The 17,756-nt window shown below is 37.0% G+C and overlaps 1 long non-coding RNA gene across 5 annotated transcripts in view; it reads left to right on the forward strand.

Annotated features, from left to right (window-relative positions):
- Positions 1-17,756, forward strand: part of LOC141953771 (uncharacterized) — a 52,948-nt gene that overhangs the window by 9,571 nt on the left and 25,621 nt on the right. For all 5 annotated transcript variants that reach the window (XR_012631999.1, XR_012632000.1, XR_012631998.1 and 2 more), the window contains 3 exons: positions 4,044-4,162; positions 4,995-5,106; positions 6,179-6,284. This is a non-coding gene — a long non-coding RNA (uncharacterized LOC141953771). The remainder of the gene's footprint in view (positions 1-4,043; positions 4,163-4,994; positions 5,107-6,178; positions 6,285-17,756) is intronic.

Consider the following 17,756-nt stretch of genomic DNA (forward strand, 5'->3'; position numbering starts at 1 on the left):
ACAACTAGCTGACTGCTGTTGTAAAGGTCTCTTCCAGTAGGCAGAGGAGGTTGTGAAAGTGCCAATGGAGCTTGAAGCTTGTGTCCATTAGTTACCAACAGTACTGCTCTCCTTGGGATAGCTGCTCAGGATAGCATCGTGTGCTTTAAAGTGATGGAAGGAGTAGACCAAAGCAAGTAGTATCTGAAGCATATTTCCAAAGAGCTGCTTTGTCTTTGCTTTTGTCTTCTAGCTTACTTCTGTAATTGCTAAAGGTGTAAACAAAGTGCTAGAACTTTAGCTGCTAAATCCATCTGGAGTTTCAGCTGGGTTCACAGACATTTTAGAATTATAGTAGCACTTTATTTGATAACTACTGTTATCACATGAAAAGCCAGATATCCAACTTGATAGAAGAATGATCACTTTAGATTTTAAATATTCTCTAGTTCCTTGTCTAGTTCCTCTAGTCCTCTAACATTGAAAGAATGTTGTCTGATGGCTAAACAGGATTTAGTACCACATAAAACAAGTGAGATTTGTTACTAAGTTGTTTTACTTCCTGTACCTGGACTTTTGGCTGTACTTTGACCATTGTCTGATTATTTCTTTAGCAGTTTCAACTTTAAACTCTTTCAATAATACTGGACAATTCAGACTGATTTTCAGTGCTAGCTCTATGCTTCAAGATGGTTTTTACATGTATCTTGGAATAAAAGTGCATACTACAATATACAATACTACACTTTCTTCTCGCATCTGAAACTAACACCAGTATTCCTGATTGTGACCTTCCTTGGCCTGTCAGCAAATACCTGCACAAGGTCTGACAAATTTTCCTATCCTCCCTTAGTATAGGACCGCAAAGAGGAATCGGTTGACTCTGCTATCAGTTAATGTTAGTAAAATTGTGGCTGTGAACTAATCATCTCAGGATTATACCGTAGTCAGTAGGAAAGGGTACACTAGAAAAACTGCACATTCATCATGACGTAATACTAAACTGCACAATTACGTGTGCAAGTTTAACGTTGCTAGAAACTTTAATTGGCTCATACCTAAGCTTCTGTGGTATTTGGCTTTGCAGCCTGAAGAATCTTTAAACTTTCATGTAAAGGGTATAACTTGGGTGAACTGCAGTCCAGATTTAAATAACCTAAGCTTTTTGGAATTGAGTTTGGTACACTTTTTCACTTTTCACAATCTTTAAAAAGCAAAATAATGTGTTATTCTGTATGTGACAAAGCAGTTATTCATTCTTGCCATGTAATTTAATGCGATGTAATATATGAACTGAAGGACCTCACATAATAGTATCCCACAGTAACAAACCTTGGGCAAGAAATGTTTGATTCTCCCCCTTTCCCCTTTAGAGGAGTGCCACATAATCCTTGGTTGTTGTGTGGTCTCCTATTCAACTTTTCACACAAATGTTGGAAGGGTATTTATAAAAAGCCTTGAGGACCACCCACTTTGCTATTGAAAATTGGCTGAAATAATCCCTTCTTTATAATTTAGCTGTGGTGTTGTCCAAATTTAAAATCCATGTGTATTTCGGTTTAAAGGGGCAGTGGAGAAATGACGTATTCAATGAACAGGGTGCTATAGTTAATTGTTCTGGTGACATCTGTGATGGACTGTGGATCAATGGCTGCCCTGCTAGTACGTGCATTCATTATGCTCTCCAGTTATTAACAAGTCTTTGACATAATGCCTTGGTTGTCCCTCTTTTGATTAATATGATCTGACTATAGTGTTCAGCATCCTTCGAGTACTCAGTTCTCCTAGAATGCGTGGTTCTCTGCAGCAAGGGGGATCACTATTTGACTGAGACCTTTCCTGAAGGGAGCGAGCTGTTCATTCCAATTAAATGCAGAACTACAGTGAGGTATCGAATGTTCTTATAATGGATTTTTATTCTTGCGATGAGGGAGACTTTTGGTGGTTTAATAATGTGGATTTTAAATTTTAAAGTGCAAGTATTTTGGAATTAAAAAGTTGGAAAGATAGCAGAAGCAACAAACTCTGTATGTGCATGCACAGTATGCGTGTGTTGTAAGAGAGTAATCCCAATTCGTTTAAATTATGTCATTGGAAGCAGTAAGGAATTGCTCAGCAGGTTATAATTTGTTAAGCACAGAGCAGAAATGAATCCCATCATAATGCAAAGATATGGACTCAATGGCTTAATAGAAAGCTTTTCTAATCCAATTGACTTGTGCATAAGGAGACTGTTTACACAGAATATAGTAGTTCCAGCTTGAGTGCAGCTGGTCAAGAGATGCTTGTAAGCAAATTTCTGTGTTGCCTCACTCAGATATGAATGTATCACCTCAAAGGAAATCATCCAGAAAAACTCGAAATACAGCATATATGTCTGTACTCATAGTGTCAAGCAGCAAAACATAACGGAATGGAACTCAGAACAACAGATCTGTGCAGCAGCCCATCTTAAGAATATTTGCACATTGTAGGATGTTAACACTCTAAAATTGAAATATTTAATCAAAAAATCAGAAAAATATAATTCACCCGATTGATTTATTTCTGTCTTTAATATTAGATATACTTGTAATGCTAAGTCATATTTTTTGAACCCAGAATGTACATGTTTACTTTTAGAAGCATTTCCTATAAAGGAATAAGTTTTTGTAGGTTTCATAAGTCTCACAGTAAAGTTCTTCTTTAATCCAGTCAGAGTTGATAGTAATCAAAATTCATAGCTATGTTCAAACCCTATAAAATGTTGTGATGGTCTGTTTCATGATTAGTTAGCAGATGTTAACTTTAACAGGCCCTTTTTTCTGGCTCTGTAAGCTAAACAATAAGGAATTGAATAGGTCTTGAAGAAATCGCTACACAATCATGGAAGTATTCTCTTCAGATTACTATAAGGATATATTTGAAGAGAGAAAATTTGTTCCACTCCTGTTCATTGGGTACTTAGAAGACTTAATTTTCCCTTTTCTCAGCAGTGCAATCATTTACATTCTGTATTAAGAAAGCATGATATTCCTGTTTATCTCTAAAACTTAGTTGTTTTTAAAATCTTTAAAATGCATTTTTGTGGAAGTCAAGGTTATTCACAGGACTTCAGTTTAAAGTAAATGTCTAGATAAGTATTTCAGGCAGAACGATAGCTTAGCTTTTGTGAAGAAACCGCCTTCATTAAAGCAATGAATGTATATCTTCTTTCCATCCTTCTGGAAAGACAGGTTGGCTTTAATGTCAGGGTTGTCCAAGCCAAGTACAGATGATATTATTTGCTCTGTCTTGAGAGACATTCACCTTCATAAGGATTGGAGATGCTGCATTTCAACTGTATGCTTTTTGCTAGCTTTCTGTTGGAACTTTGCAACAAATTTAGCTACCAAAGCTTCAAGTGGTTTCTACCTATATAAGTGAACTGTTTAGTTGTTGAGCTGCATTTGTATTACTTTACCCTGAACATATGCTTGCTTTCAATTTTACAGTAGTTATGTCAGGAGAGAGTCAAGATTATAATTGTTTCCTTCACTTTCTCCTGTTCCCTGAAACAACGAAAGAATAAATTTTACAGGTGCCTAATACAAGAACCTGCTGTACTGAGTTTGTTCTTAAATAACATAAAGATAAAATTATGAGCAAAAAAATTTACTCTTCATGGATTTTTCCCTCTGAATAATATTTTAACTGAAGTAACTTTTAATGCTGTATTAGGTTTATGTGGCGAGGTATTGGTAATGGGGGGGCTGCACATGTGGCCTCTGTTGGAAGATGCCAGGGGCTGCCCTGTGCTGGACACAGCTGGTTCCTGCTGGCTCCACAACGGACCTGCTGCTGGCCAAAGCTGTGCCCATCAGCAAAGCTGGTGGCTCCACAACGGACCTGCTGCTGGCCAAAGCTGTGCCCGTCAGCAAAGCTGGTGGTGCCTCTGTGAAAACATATTTAAGAAAGGGTAAACCACTGTACAACAGTGGGGGGGGGGGGGGGGGAAGTGCAAGAAACAATCCTGCGGAGACAAAGGTGAGAGGAGGAGGAGGAAGGAGGTTCACCAGGTGTCAAAGCAGTTATTTCTCCTGCAGGCTGTGGAAGTTTTGGAAGAAGCCATGGTGGAGCGGGCGTTTCTGTACAGCCCAGGAAGAGGACTGCAGTGGAACAGATATTCATGCTGCAGCCCATGGAGAACCCCACGCCAGAGCAGGTGGGTATTTCCTGAAGGAACTGCAGCCTGTGGAAAGCCCACGCAGGAGCAGGTTCTCCTGACAGGAACTGTGGCTTGTGGAGGACCTGTGCTGGAGCAGAGGAAAAAGGGAGTAGGAAGGAGCAGCAGGGGGAGGGATCATTATGGACTGACCACAATCCCCCATTCCCCATCCTCCTGTACCACTCGGGGGAGGTAGAGGAGTTGAGAATAAAGGGGTGAGGTTGAGGCTGGGCAGAAAGGGCGTGAGATGAGGGGGAAGGTACTGTTTTAATTTGTCTTTGTTTCTCACTATCCAAGCCTATTTTAGTTTGCAACAAATAATTTTCCCTGAGCCTATTTTGCCCATGGTGGTAATCAGTGAATGATCTCTCTGTCTTTATCTTGACCCACAAGCATTTTCATCTGATTTTTCTTCCCACTGTCCTGTTGAGGAGAGGGTGTGAGAGTACGGCTGGGTGGGCATGTGGCAGTCCACTGAGGCCAACCCACCACAAATGCTACGAAAGATATAACAGATAAAGCTACAATTGATTCTGATTTGGTTGAGATTTTCTTTTGCTAGAGTTGTAATTTTTAACATTCTTCTTAATTTTACCCTTCGTCGTCGTCGTCAGCCATTTATTTTCCTTTATTTAATGCTGCTGGCCAAAATAGAGAGTTCTGTTGCCTTTTTGAAGTAGTAGTACAGTAAAAGTGTTTTATACTTTGACTTAAAAACTTTACCTGAACTTGTAATATTGTGACACAGTAACAGTAAGAGATAATTAATATATAATTGTGACATACTGACTATTTATTTGTTGTTCTTTTCATGATCATCTGTGAATAGTCATGGTCTGGAGATCTGGGCTGGCATCAGAAACCACCAAATCCCATCAAGTTCTGCTACCAACTTATCTGAGTTAACTGGAGAAATGGAGAGGAAAACAGTTAACTCCTGTGTACGTAGTGTGGGGAAGAGCCAATTTCATTATGTATTTCCCTCGATTAATATGTGTACGCAGTAATCTAAAACCAGGTAGCTAGTTTTCCAACTTCATAAATTACAGCAAAAGTGCAAGTGTTACACCCTAAAAGTAGTAGCAAATACCTTTTTTTAGTTGCTGAGGTGTTTTTGTGATTACCAAATATACTTTTATAATGTAATATTCAGCCTTCAAAGAGTGAAAGTTGTTTACTGCCCTCCCCTGCCCCCAGCTGGTGGCTTCTGACTATTCAAGGAAGGATTCTTTAATCAAGGGAATAAAGCAAGCTCTGTCTTCAAAAAATAGAACCATAAAAATCGTCCTTCTAAATACTGATTTGTGATCCTAATTAATGATTGATTTCTGAAGTATTGATAAATCCGCTAAAGTCCCTGGAAACTGCTGAATGTGTTAGTACTTCTAAGAAGCCAAGAACCTTTAAATCTCGCTGAAATTTGTTTGTAAAAATCTCACCCAGTATTTGGTTTCTGTATATATTTTTATAGCAACAGTTTTCTTTTTTTCCCCTGTCAAGGATAATAGCTGATGTCAGAATTGTAAATACTCAACAATAATTACTTGAAGTACAGTACCAGATGAAATAGAATCTACAGTGAAATATTTCTTTGAAGCTGTGACACATGATTCTTTGTTTATTAGAAAAGTCACTGCTTTAAGTTTGTGCAGCAGTTCAACAGAACTTGAAAAACACAAGGAGAAACCTAAGTGAATTGTATATTCTCACTTGTCAACTGTATCTCCAGTTTGACAAAATCTAACAGACTTAAGCTGTTGGAGAGGTAGTTCTCAATATTGTGCTTAATGTATGTTTTCTGCTGTCTACCCAGCGGTAAATTTAATATACTGAGTACCTAATGACTGTCACTGAATTTATTCTTATGTGGACTTAATTAAGATTTAAAAACCTACCAGCACAAACAAAAATGTCAAAACTGTTTTCTTTCACTGGATTTGAGTGTATAAACTATCTTTTGACATACATTGTATCTGGAAAGTGGGAACTGAAATCTACTGTTTCTGTCATTAGCAATTCTGGATTTGCACTGGCTGATTTACCAGTCCCTAATGGAGATAGAGCCAGAATCTGGATCTGACACTGTATGGAGTAGGCGATGCTTCGAGCAGCCAGCATGGTAAGTAAAGAGAATGGATTAGTTGACTGCTCAGCTTTTTAGTTAACTGAAAAATGAAAAAGTGTTTCTGCATAGCAGTAAAATAACTTGAGAGCATAAGAAATTACCTTTGTAATACAAACAGGCAGTTCTTAACTGATTCTTTTTCTAGCACAGAGTGATGAATTTCTCATAATAAATAAAACCAATAATTTTATTACATTGATTCCATTTTAGAAGAGAAATCTATCCCTCCTAGGGTTTCTTTTCAGTTATTTTAATCAGGCAAAACATACTGGTGTGCAGTAAGATCAGAAGAGTTCAAGTAATAATTTCTACAGTCTTAATTTCTTTACCAAGAATGAGATAGGGCCTGAAATTTGAATCCGGAGTCCAGATTTTTATACGCTTCGCTAATGTTCAGAAATACTGCCGGTACTTCACATACTTTTAGTAACAACTTTGACTGGCATGTGAAACTTGTCCCATAAATGCAGCAGTTATAGTATCTTAAAATGTGGGAGTGCTAGGTTGAAGAAAAATCAGAAATAGTCAGCCATATAGGCTTTTATGTCCATGCAAAAGCCATTTTACGTTGATATAAAATATTCACGCAGATGGTGCAGGCAGAAATTTTTAATTTTTTCCTGATTTAATATTCTTGTTTCCTGTCATGTCTGTCTTGTAATTCTTGGTGAATGAGCAGCCTGCAAGCTTTAACCTGTGAATTACTTTGATGCTGGAGTAACAAGTTCTAGTACTGCCAGTGCAAGCAGTGAGAAGTTGAGAGTCAAAAAAACCACTTTTTCCATCAGAAACACCCATGACCTGATGTAGCTTATTATATTAAGATTGTAAAGGTGGTGAATTTGGGTTCTGTTTATTTATATTGTGAGATTTGACACATCAGAATTGACAAAGTCTTAGTATCCATAACACTAGAAGACATAACACTTTCTCTTGATCCCCTAATTGCAACAGAGGTTTAAGAAAAAACCCTCAGAATACTCCTGGCCATGTAATAAAATCACAAGAGTTGGTGACTTTGAAGTTTCAAATTTCATGCTTCTGAAGAGGCTTTTTGTTGACCACTTGGTAGCTGGGACTGCGGAGGTGACTGCCCTAGCTACGTGTTACTTTGTGAAATTCATGAAAAACAAGCAGTTGCAGTTGCAATCCCTGTGCAAATCCTGTCTGGGACTCAGGCAATTTAATCAATTAGAAACAAAATATCTTGTGACTCTCTGGATGGGGTACCATATGTTGCAACAGAAAAAGAGCACTTTCAGAGGAGGCATTTCAGTGTTTTTGGAAAGATGACATTGCAGAGAAAACATAGAAAATGTGTTTTGCTTTAAATATTAGGACTTCAAAACAAAAACCAGTAATTCTTTTAGGTAGTTCACTGAGCTAAAGATAGTTTTTGGGATTCAAGGCATCCTGTTGTCACAGGCAGTCAACCAGAGTTTTCTAGTCTTCCAGTGGTGCTCCTTGGGTGTGCAGGTTTGTGTGCATGTGCACTTGTGCTAGTTGATTGGTTTTGCTGTGTCTTTAGGAGGACAGAATAACAGATCTACAAATGGATGTTCTGTTTTCCATAGTTGTGAAATATTCTTCTGTCCTGTAAAAAGATGGAACAACAGAGTGACCGTGCACCAGCTGCGCACACATTCATCCCAGCCATCCCTCTGTCTCCTGCTGTCCCACCCTTTTTATTTTGATTCACACTGGCATGCATAACTTGCAAAAAATTACTAGTTCATGCAGTTCTATTTTGTCCTTTTTCATTTTTTTTAAGTCACCAAAATAAATGAAAAACACTTAACACCTGAAGTATTAAAGATATCCTAAAATTGCCAGTATTAACTAAGTAAATCCCCCTTCTGGTTGGGTTATTCCAAGGGCATTTCATTACCAGACCTTGGGGTCACACATAAAGATAATGTTCTTCCTTTTGTGGGACACTGAAACAGAAAGAGTGGAGGTAGAGTTCTGGCACAGTATTTCCAGATGTCATCATTCCACAAAAATCCTAATCTGGATCAGGTAGATGCTTCATTCCTATTGCACTTTGTAAGTGAAAATAGTACTCTGTAGTAGTACTCTGTATTCTCTACTAAGACAATGCAGATTAACTTCTGTGTGTTTTTAAACTTGAAATGTTTTGTATAATTATGTATTTAAGTAATCAGGCTTCTATGAAAGGGAGAAGGATTGTAAGGTGCTTTTGATCACATGTGAAGTCAGAGGAAGCAAATGTGGACCTATGGGACATGGTATCTTTCATTTTTAGACTTCTGATTCACAGGTCAAGTTTGCCCAAAGCAGCATGCCTGTTTGTGATGGTCCCTTAATGTGACCGTTACTTCAGCAGGACGTCTTGGACCTCAGCATTCTAGTCTATTCGTTACGTGTCAGCTGCCGCAGACTGTGAGGACCCTGCTACTCTATTGTCTGGATTGGATTGAAGAGTACAGTGTTTTTATGGTGCTGGCCTTTTACTTTTTAATTTTTAAATGGAGTTTTTAAATGTTCTGTTGAGGTCATCTCCAGAGTGATTTCTTCATGAGATAGTGTTGTCTTTCTGAGTGTTCATGGCAGACAAATAATGGGACTTTTTAGAGTTAACTCATCATTGATTTCAGTGAATGGATTGTGTGTTTGGTCAGGGATTTGGAAAGCAAGTTAGATGAAGTGAGGCAGAGGGGGTAAAAAGGTGGGAAAAGATGCCAAGGAGACTAGAAGAAAGGAAGGAAGGAAGAAAAGGAAAAAAGACATGAACACTTAGAGCTATCAAAAGATCCTTTTCTTTGGCCATTGCTCTAATGATTTCTCTTCTGATTCTTCGCATCTCTGCTTTTGGAGAGAGCTGTTGGCTAACTCTCAAAATACCTTGATAATAACTTCTGCTGATGGGTAAATGATGAGTTCCTTGAGGCTTTCACGCATCACTGCCTACAGTATGGATATAATTACGCAATGATGGAGAAACATCCAGTTTTTATCCAGCATTGATGAACTGACAGTGAAAGAGTTCCAAGAGGTTTTGTTGTTTAGCAGTAACATATATGTAGCTATTGTTTAAATATGGATGGCTTTCCATATTTCAAATAGGTAATGAGATCCATGCCCATGAAAGATGTATTAGATGTAATTTGACTTGAAAGCCTCTTTAGTCACTATTTAGTAACATATGTTTTAAGCTTACAAATTAATTTCTAGTAGTTTCATGGTGTTGGCCAAGCAAATAAGCTTGGTATCGATGCAGCTCTTTGTTGTTTTTTTTTTTTTCTTGCTGCTAGTGATGTGTTTTTACAACACTTTTTGTTTCAGTATCAATTCTTTTTCAAGGGTCTTTTCTAAAAAGATAACTGCTTAAAGTAGGATTAGATAGATTACTAAAGGGACTTAAAGTAGCAATGTTATCTTGGTTATTTCAGTTTGCTACACTAATGGAAGCAATGCGTGCATGTTGAAGAATGTTCTCCATATTCTTGATGTTATTACAAGACATCACAGTGTAATAAAGAAAGAAATTTCCAGGCACTGGTATCAGTGACATAATGTTCCTAGTTGTCCAGATTGTTGTAATCCCTCTGTTTTACATTTGCTTCATATCATCACATTTCTGCTGCATCAGCTAAAATATTTTTCATATTTCTGCATTGAAGAACGTTATTGTGCTACATGTCTTAAATTTAGGGGCATTTACAAGACTGAGTAACAAGCTTTCAATTGAAACCAGGACTAGGAACGTACGGAGCTTTTCATATTAAGCCAACTCAAACGTATTGCTGGTTCATTGTTTAGAAGATTGGAGATGTAAAAAGTTCAAGTTTTGGCTCCTACTGTTTAGGTCCCAAGTGCTTAACCTTAAGCATTCTGCCATCTAATTCAAGGTTATCACTATGTGATACTTTTTCTTCCTTCACCCACGAACTCCACTGAGTTCCACTAAAAGTATATCGAATTGAGATACTTTTTTTGAAGGTTCACTGTGGATGAATGGATTCCCTTCTTATTTTACCATTGTGAGTATTCAACTGATAACATTGGATTTGAATGAGGAGCAAAACACACTTAGGTGAAGTAGTAACAGATAATTTTAGTTGGCCATTCAGGCAGAAAGATCATAGTTCAGATAGGCCTGTGTTAAAATCAGCAGCTAAGCAGAATACAAGACAAACAAGACTGGATTTCCAAAATTGGAGCTCATGGAATTGTAAACAATTTGTTTAACAAAAAAGTAACAAAAAAAGAGCTCCTCCTCACATCATGATGTCACAGCTCCAAACTGTACTGGTTTTGGCTGGGATAATTTTCCCTTAATAGCTGGTACAGTGCTGTGTGTTCGATTTAGTGTGAGAATAATGTTGATAACACACCAATGTTGTAGTTGTTGCTAAGTAGCGCTTATCCTAAGTTAAGGATTTTTCAGTTTCCCATGCTCTGCCAGCGAGGAGGTGCACAAGATGCTGGGAGGGAGCATGGCCAGGAGAGCTGACCCAGACTAGCCAAAGGGATATGCCATACCTTAGGATGTCATGCCCAGTATATAAACTGGGAGGAGCTGACCTGGAGGGGTGGATCGCTGCTCGGTGACTGGCTGGGCATCAGCAGCGGGTGGTGAGCAATTGCATTGTGCATCACTTGTCTTTTCTTGGGTTTTATTTCTCTCTACCTTTTTGCTATATTCATTTTCATTATTATTATATTTTATTTTAGTCATTAAACTGTTCTTATCTCAACCCTCAAGTTTTACTTTTTTTTTCCCAATTCTCCTCCCCCCCATCCCACTGCGGGGTGGGGAGGAGCGAGCAAGTGGCTGCGTGGTGCTTAGTTGCCAGCTGGGGTTGAACCATAACACAAGCTAACAAAAAGTTGACTGTGCATGAATTTAATCACATAATAAATGCTTTAATGGATTAAAATGGTGCATGTAGCTAAATAGTCTGAGGGGAAAACAAAATTTTGTGTCACTTCATGTTCAAAATGTCTTTAGTAGTGCTAAAGTTTTCTTTATGGCCTTGATAATTCAGGAGAATACATATTAATCTGTAACAAATAATTTCATCATAAATGTTTTGGGATTACCCTTTAATTGGCAGTACTCAGTTTGATTAATTGAAGTTTTAGATTAATCAGTAGTGAGAAAATTCATGTGATGAGAGAGATTATCTTTTACAGGAATTTATACATCAAAATTTACCAAAAAAAGGGGAGGGTGAGGATGATGATTTATCTTTAGAGCATGCAGGAGGGCCGAGCCAAACCTCGTCTTTTTGTATGTAGTTGGACATGTTACAATGTGAGGATTTGGAGTGGTTTTATACCTGCTAAAGCAGGGTGCCTGGAAAAAATGTCGCGTTTTCTCCCCACTATTTCTTCATCCAAGAAGCCCTTTTTAGACTATTTGACAAAAGTGAATGTGTAACTTAATTCAGGAACAGCATCAGATGACACACAGGCTGTCATATGTTAGTTAAAAAAAAAAAAAAGAAAAATAGTTACCATAACAACTGACTCACCACTTGTATTTCCAAGAGAGAGAATATCTTAAAAGAAAATGTAATAGGTCAGTCACATGCATGTTAGTAGTGTTTTCAGTGAAAAAGCATGAAACATTTTTTTATGGGTGGCAAGAATTAATTATTTCTTTTCCCCCCTCCATACTCAGGTAAGGTTTTGATATCAGAAATAAGATTGTGCTTCTTAGATGATCATGTCCATTACTGGAAGCAGCAGCAAGTATGTTTAAAAACACAAAAACCCCCAACCCTGAATACTTGATTTCTAATCATATTAGGGAATGCTCTGACCAGACAGAATCTGTATTAAACAATGGAATAACACTATCAGGTGCCTTTTTTTTTAGACTTACTGATTCAAATTTTTAACCTTGAAGACTCAGAACAATCTTATTTATATTTTTGATTCATTATTGAGGAGCTAATTCAGCTCATGTTTGTAGTCAATAGGAGTTTTACCTTTGACATCTATGTTTGTGTGATCAAGCCTTAACATGATTGATTTCATATTTTGTGTCAGCTTTCTGAGCTAACTTCAAAGCTCACTTCCCCATCCATGTTTCCTACTTCTCTACTGCAGCCCTTAGTGCTAAAACTTGACATCATCAATAGAGGTAGCCTGAGGATCATCAAAGACTTCTTTGAAGACTTGTTAGTAATTTCCACTACAGACAAATATTCTGCTGGAAAAAAAGGTTTTGACTCTACCCTCTCTTTCCTGAGGGCAGTGATAAATAAAGAATTTCTGCAAAATCAGATTATTTTAAATCTGGCATTTCAAATATTCTCCTGGGTGAGGGCAAAAGGAAACTGCAGCTATAATTAGGTTCTCCTCTATTTTACTATTTAGTTTTGTTGTTATCTGGCCTGCGTTTCAGCTAACAGTTTCTGCTTCTTGTAGCTGATAGATATTTATTATAATTTTGATAATTTTATCTGGAATTTTATGTGAACCCATCACTGTATTATTTAGGAAATATGGAAAAAGAAGTATTGGGTTTTGGACTCACATAAATTAGTCATCTAAGGAGAAATAATTAGCAACGATATGTAAATTTAGTATCTAAACCATCTACAATAACTTCTATTTTCTTAAAAGTTTCTCCTTTAGTTCTCTTAAAGGTCTGAAAAGACACTTATTTGGGTATAGTAATGAGAACCTGTTAGAGCCCAGTTAGGCGTTAGCATCAGAACAAGAGACCCAATATAATTACCTGGTCAGAGCACACTATCTCATGGTTGTAGCATCTCAAGATCTCTGGTGTACTCACTGGAACACAGTGTGGTTATGTAGTATTTCACTGCTAGTCTTGTGAGATTTTTGAAGTAATGCTAGCAACAGAATTGCAGCATCTGACTGCAACTGCGGTTTCTTTTAATGTTGCTTAAAATGACGCTGTTTAGGTTTGTAAGTCCACAGATTGACCAGTCTTAATATTTTAAAAGTAATAGGGGAAATATGCATTCTAAATATCTACATGCATTTTAAATCTACTCAAATAATAATGAAAATATTATTTTAATGGACCTAAAAGAAAGATGTTGAATGTTTCCCCAGCTACCTCTGTAGCAGCTGGAATAAAATATTACTAATGCTCATCCCAGATCTTTGTTGTATTGCCATGGCTTTATGTGAACATTTAAATAAAAATTGGCATCAGAAGCACTGTTATAGGTATCTACAGAAATTACTGTGTTTATTTTGAGTTGATTTGCTTTATGTGCACACTAATTTTTACAAATTTGAGGGATACTTTATATAACAAAACTGTGTGCAATTTCTAAAAAATATTAGAAGGGAAAAGTTAGAGCAGTACCCTGCACATTCGACAAGAACAGGTATAGGGATACGCTGACTGCAGTGCACAACTGTACACAACCAGAGACTAGAACCAAGTTTCATGAGCCCCATACAGGTGCCCCTAGATATTATCCTTTTACGTATTAAGAATGTTTTGTAGCTTTTATTTGCTTTCTTTTCTCACTTCTCGGGGACCTCTCCCTCTTCTGGAAGAACGTGTAATTTCCAGATGTTAAAACAATTAGTGTGTGTGTCCCTAAAAGTAGGAATAGATACAAAATAAAAACTGTCACCGCTATCCACTGGCTTTGAGGAGGAAGATGACCAATGCATGAACCTGCTCTATTGATAAATGACCTAACAGATGATGAAAGGGAAAAAAGAATACTGAAGCTTGAAACTTCAGTTGACTGGTACCATGGGAAAAGTTTCAGTTTGAAAAAGCGAAGCCATGGTCATCTAAACTCTTATTCTAAAGTTTCACATGGGTTTAAAAAAAATAATAATTTTGTTTTAGTTCAACAATTCCAAGATTTCAATACCTCATGTGAAAGTGGGTTTATAAAATCTGATCTTAAAAGATTGTCTGACAGATAAGTACATTTCTGTAGCTGTTTCAGTGCAACAGGGTGAGCTTTTTCACTGAACCTAACGTTCATGTGCCAGCTCTGGAACCGAGTTAGCACTTCTTTCCATTGCATTGTTCACCTCTACCCTCATACCTTCTCTGCAAAAATCCCCTTTTTTCCTTAAGGGTTTTGTGGTTAGGAGGTCTCTTCTCATCTGTGGTTTTTGTAATCTTAATATTAATTAAAATATTCATTAATATTCATTAAAATAAGTATGTTATAATATCAGGAAGCTGGGGGGGGGGGCGGGGAGGAAGAACAGTCCCATTTCAACAGGTTTGTACTAGAATGTGTATAAAAGTTCGTAACCTGGCTCACCTTTTAGGCAAATGTTAGTACACTGGTAGCCTTACAGAAAGATATCTAAAAAGAAGTCATTATGAAAAGCATTTTACAGAACTGTGTTGAAATAGTAGCTAAATCAATTTGTTAGATTCCTCTCAATAATCTCTAATACACATCTGTAATCTCATTTCACAACAACGGGGCAACAGAGTGATGATTAACATGTTTGCTGATTTTGCAATTAGAAACCTTGGGCTAGTCCTAAACATGCTGATTCTATTAGACTTGCAAGGAGTGCTGGAGATGTTGCACTAATTGTGATAAAAGGGGTCCCAGCATGTGTCAAGCACATCCACATTAACTCAATTTAATGAGGCATCAATTTGGAGTTAGAATCTAACTGTACAAGTCTCTTACCCACTTTGCTTTACTGCAACTTCTATAACCTGTGATATGTTTCCCAGGTAATTATGTTATCCTGAGACTTGTTAGTGATTTTTTTTTTTAAAGATACATTATTGAGTGGTAAAAGGAATTAAGCTTTCATGTCAAAGTTCTTACTTTGAATTTATCTAGATTCAAAGTTCCAGTATGACCATTTATCTTATCAACAAAAAACACAAAGGACAACCCAGACAAAATTTGACTTACCAAGTTTGTATTTTTACTGAAGATGCTTCTGCTCATGTCTGTCACACTTTTATGTTCTCATCAAGTTCAGCATTTTGATTTGGTACTTCTAATGAGCAGCATTTCTTTGTTTTCATCTGTTCTGCTTGTATCTTCAGTCTAAAGAAAACAAAGCTGTGGTTCCAAGCATTGTGAAAAAACAATTTTTTTTAATTATATTTTTTTAATTTCCCCTGGTAGCTACACAAAAGTAGAAGCCACTTTTGAAAATATAGGTGTGATGTGGTGATGACCTTTTGAGAAAATTGGTTGTTATTAGAGTTCAGGCGAGTCCAGAAACTTTTAGCATACTTTGAGCACTAAAATATTTTCCTCTCTAAATCAGGCAATAAAATAATTTGGGATTTTGAATCTGACCATATAAAATGATCATTCTGAGCCCTGATAAGAGTTGTGTTCGTTTTGGTGCTAAGCTTAAGAAAATTAAAAAAAAAAAAACCTAAACAAAACAAAATGCTTTCCTTTCTTTGGGTCTTTGGTTTGTTTTGTTTTAAACTTTCAGATTGGCTGCTCGGCATTTTGCTTAAAAGAAAAGCCAAGCTCACACATATGGAAGATTGCCAGATACTCTAAACCCTATTTTGGTTAAATTACAGTACCCAGATTTCGGTAACAAAGCGCATTGATTTTATATTCAAAAAGATTTTTATATTTAGTCTGTTAACCTTTTGTAATTCCCACCCACAGCTTTAAACTGTAGAACATTTTTATGCTAATTGTTGTCAGTAGGGTATCTGCCATGGCCCCTTGGTAATTTAAATCCATTGAATTGTAATGCAGGTGCCGATAATTGCAGAACTGTTATTGTCTGACTGACTGCAGCATATATGTCTCAAACAATTCTTTTCAAATTGGATTTGAGAACACTTTGAAAAAATATAAATCCTGTATTTGAAGATAACCTTACATCATATTTATAATAATGAAAAAAATTGGAGAAATTTTTCCTCTTACTTCTAAGATAGTTTTACATACAGCTTTAGAACAGTCGTCGCTGTGGCAGATTCTAAGGTTCAACAGCTACTGTGTAGTTTTTAAAATGTCTGTTAGTCCATTTGGTTTTGGATGCTTACAGGAGTTTTTGTCTAGTAGTTTCTGAAAATATGGCTGTTTGGTGTAACTTCATAATCCAGTGAATATGACATGGGAGTGGGAGGGGAAAAGAGGGTTTGTCCTGAGCCCAGATCATCTGCGTGATACTGGCCAGATTACTTCCTTCTAGTCTTGCTTTTCTCAGTATAAAATAATGACATTGCTTTTCCTTTAAACCTCTCAAAACATTGCATCTAATCTGAACTACGCTATAGACAAGAAAAATCTGTTTTATAATCTTAATCGACATATGTGTGTGTGTTTTCTCTCCATAAAAAACCCTTAATATTCTTTATTTTACTAGAATCTTCATTATATTCTTCATAAGATCTACACAGTTCAGAGTTAATGATTATGCAATCGCACTTTGTTTGGAATACACAATATGCTAAAGTGCTGCCTGGGAAAATATTTCAAATACAGAGTAGTCATTACTGTTATTAAATGATTATAATTTTAGTGGGTTTGATGAACCCTCCCTCTGAGTGAAGTCTTTGTTTCTACAGAATGCTTTAATGTGGATGAGAGTCATTCTCAGGAGAAAAATCTTTGGTTAACTGAAGTTACTTTTCCGAGAAAGAAGGTACATTTAGGGTTAAAACCAGAAGCTTTTTGTAGTCTTCACTGTAAGATGGTGTGATTTTTTTTTTTTTTCCATTAAAAACACTTGAATTCAATATTAATTTCCAAAGATGGAATTAAAAAGGTGTTGTAACAGTTTAAAGGCAGTGACGGATAGTATGGGCAGCTGGAGTCCCAGGTTCCTGGCTGGGAGCGTGGCTCACTCAGCAGACCAGGGTTCAGGAAGGGCTGCCAGGGTTTGGCTCTGTTGGCGCTCGCTGTAGAAGTTTCGCTGTGGAGATGCAGTTACGTAACCGCTGCAGTATCTAATTGTGGTGATAGATTGATGTACTCCAGCGGGTTTGCATTAAGATACAGAAGACAAGAGTTTGCTGTTTCCTCATGCCCCTTTATAGCTCTTTGTTTGGACCTAGTTACCAAAGTGCTAGGGATTGGGACACTTTTTTCTGTAGTTTCACCCTGAAATAGTTAATTTGACTCATTTTGAAGCAAAATGAGTTGATATTGCAAATACAAGAAGAAAATTCTGCAGATGCCAAATTACCTAGAGTTTAATATCTAAATCTCTTAGTGAATGTTCAGAATTAACTGGCTAAAAACTTCAGTGGCAAAGAGCTGATTAGAGTAGAGCTTCTGCTCTGCCTGGGAGTTACTGTTCCTACTGGAAGACTGTCCATTTAATTCTTTTCAGGTCCTGTTGAACACACATGTATAATAAATCTGTTTTTAAGTGATTAAACTAAACTTCTCTGAGGGTCTTTTGAACCAGAGACTTTTTTTGTACTTCTGGTGAATAGGTTTATTATCTTTAGTATGTTACTCATGTAACTAAGATGGTATGAGCCTGTTGAGGTAGATGGGTGCAGCTTTTATTCATATAAATGTA

The sequence above is a fragment of the Strix uralensis genome, chromosome 23, assembly GCF_047716275.1.
Source record: "Strix uralensis isolate ZFMK-TIS-50842 chromosome 23, bStrUra1, whole genome shotgun sequence".
NCBI lineage: Eukaryota > Metazoa > Chordata > Aves > Strigiformes > Strigidae > Strix > Strix uralensis.